Source organism: Scylla paramamosain, chromosome 17, assembly GCF_035594125.1.
Source record: "Scylla paramamosain isolate STU-SP2022 chromosome 17, ASM3559412v1, whole genome shotgun sequence".
Lineage (NCBI taxonomy): Eukaryota > Metazoa > Arthropoda > Malacostraca > Decapoda > Portunidae > Scylla > Scylla paramamosain.
The window spans coordinates 17,465,001-17,467,500 of record NC_087167.1 but is presented as its reverse complement, the minus strand read 5'-3'; the positions used below and the strand labels follow the sequence as shown (position 1 = coordinate 17,467,500).

Here is a 2,500-nt window from a genome sequence, read left to right as displayed (position 1 = left end):
GTTATGTTTTTCTATTTTATGGTGTCTGTCGCTATTTGCGCAATAAATTAATCAAGTCAAATCAAATCAATTAATCATCTCCGTAACCTGAAAACAGTCTCAATAAAAGCCTAAAACATTTAAGAACATGGGCCTTCTAACCATCTTGATAATTTCTATCGAATCCAACCTCAGGACGGATAAAGAAGTGTTTCTAGCTAATGAAAGTATGTCATTAAGTAAAGTAAGAAATGGGAACATAATAAGGGAAAACGAAGGAAACCATTAGGCCTACACGTGTCTGTCCCTGTATAAAACATAACCATCTATTTCCACCTATAATCGTCATCCATATATTTGTCTAATCTTGCAAAGCTCCCGAACGACCCAGTACTAAAATCAGGACGCTAAGGAGCAGAGGGAAGATAAGGATGGAAGCAAACACTCGAGGAAGGAAGTAACTATGGCCTCTAGTTTATTTTTTTCTATTTCAACACACAGACTGTACACGATAATGGTCTCGCCACCGACCAACCTGCACCAGGCGACCACCTGTCGGTCTCGCTCGGTCTACGTACGACTACGTTCCTTGTTCCTTTAAGTTCCTTTGTGTCTTTCCTTTACCCGAAACATTTGATAATAATAATAATAATAATAATAGTAATAATAATAATAATAATAATAATAATAATAATAATAATAATAATAATAATAATAATAACAATAATGGAGCACGTGGTTATTGCTTCATGTACAATTATGTAAAAGCCAATTATAATTTTACTAGACATACATACATACGTATACATACACAGGTACTACACACACACACACACACACACACACACACACACAGACACACGTTGGCTATACAAGCGGAATAAATTACATGAACGAACGAACGAGCGAATGAACACACACACACACACACACACACATACACACACACACACACACACACACACACACACACACATGAATCGAGAGAACAGCAAGACATCCACGGCAACATCAAGAAGAGGAGGAGAGGGAAGAAGAAGAAGAAGAAGAAGAAGAAGAAGAAGAAGAAGAAGAAGAAGAAGAAGAAGAAGAAGAAGAAGAAGAAGAAGATAAAGAAAATGGAATCTAAGACGAAAATATAATTGAGCAAATCAAACTTTTCACCACCTCTAAGGCACAGATCTCCACAGAGAGAGAGAGAGAGAGAGAGAGAGAGAGAGGAGAGAGAGAGAGAGAGAGGATATGTTACAACCTAGCGAAATAATATGATTCAGTACAAACTAAGCAATCTTGAAAGAGGGCTATCAAGAGAAATATCGTTATATTTCATTACTATTACTATCATTATTATTACAAAATGTTTATCTCTTATCATCATTGCCTCTATAGTGGTAGGCAATCAAACATGAACAAGTGTAACTATTTAAATGCAGCTTCTTGCGCTTGTTGGCGTTTACTTGTATGGGAGACAAAAATACTTGGCTTGTTATTGAGGAAGGAAGCGAATCGTTGCGTCTGTTTGAAGAAGAAAATGCAGAACATGATTATATTTGTCGATGTTACGTGGGAATTCTGTATGTGGGATAATTTGGTATCATGCTCTAGTTAACTTAGGGTCCGTGTTCACGTCACCACCAGTGTTTCATTCCTTTGCTTGATATAAGAGCGGGTACTGGTGCAATAGAATGTTTGGTATCCCTTTTATAGCTAACTTCGGGTTTGTTTACTCGTCGATCGCCACCAGCTAACACAAGTCTAATCCTTCTTATATGGCAATGCATTCCTGGCAGCAACATTTTCAGTGTTTCATTCCTTTGCTTGATAAACGCACGAGTACAATATGAATGTCTTGTATCCCGCTCTAGCTAACTTCGGGTTTGTTTTCACGTCGATCGCCGCCTCTTTACATAAATTTAACCCTTCTTATCTGGCAATGCGTTCCTGACAGCAACATCCTCACGTGTTCCATTCCTTTGATTTATAAACGTGCGAGTACACAAATATATGAAGTCTAATATAATTTTTCGTTGTTTAAGTTATCCAAAGCACATATACATTAAGTAAAAGGAAACTGCTTGCGTCCATGCATCACCGAGTGAATGGTGGCAATCTTCACACAGGGGAACGATTCGACAAGGAAGAGTTCAGTCACTAGCTACGTAAGTAGAGTAAGTTCTTAGTATTCATAGACAAAGATTCCTGCATAAGGGACTTGACAGGTAGAAGATGAATCCATACTCGACTACATAAACAGCTTGACTCCACACAATCCTCAATGAGCTGACGATCTATAACCAGGAAGGTAAATATGAAAAAAAAATTACCTACTTACAAAAGGATGATGCGGTGAACGGAGGAAGGAATGAAGGACCTGGGTGGCTCGTAAGGTAACTCAATTAACACACAAAGAAATATAGAGGACTGAGGAAGAGAGGAATGAAAGAGCTACGCACTGCATCTTTCCCACACCCAGGCGAGGGCCGAAGCCGCGGGAGATGAGACGCATGAAGGACTTAACAAC

At 38.7% G+C, this 2,500-nt stretch overlaps 1 protein-coding gene across 1 annotated transcript in view; it reads right to left on the bottom strand.

Annotated features, from left to right (window-relative positions):
• Nucleotides 1-429: 429 nt before the first annotated feature.
• The window catches only part of LOC135108528 (protein nervous wreck-like), a 126,718-nt gene continuing 124,647 nt past the window's right edge, over nt 430-2,500 (bottom strand). The window contains 1 exon segment of the mRNA XM_064019639.1: nt 430-2,500. This exon segment is cut by the window's right edge and continues 6,897 nt beyond it. The gene's annotated coding sequence lies outside the window, so the exon portion shown is untranslated.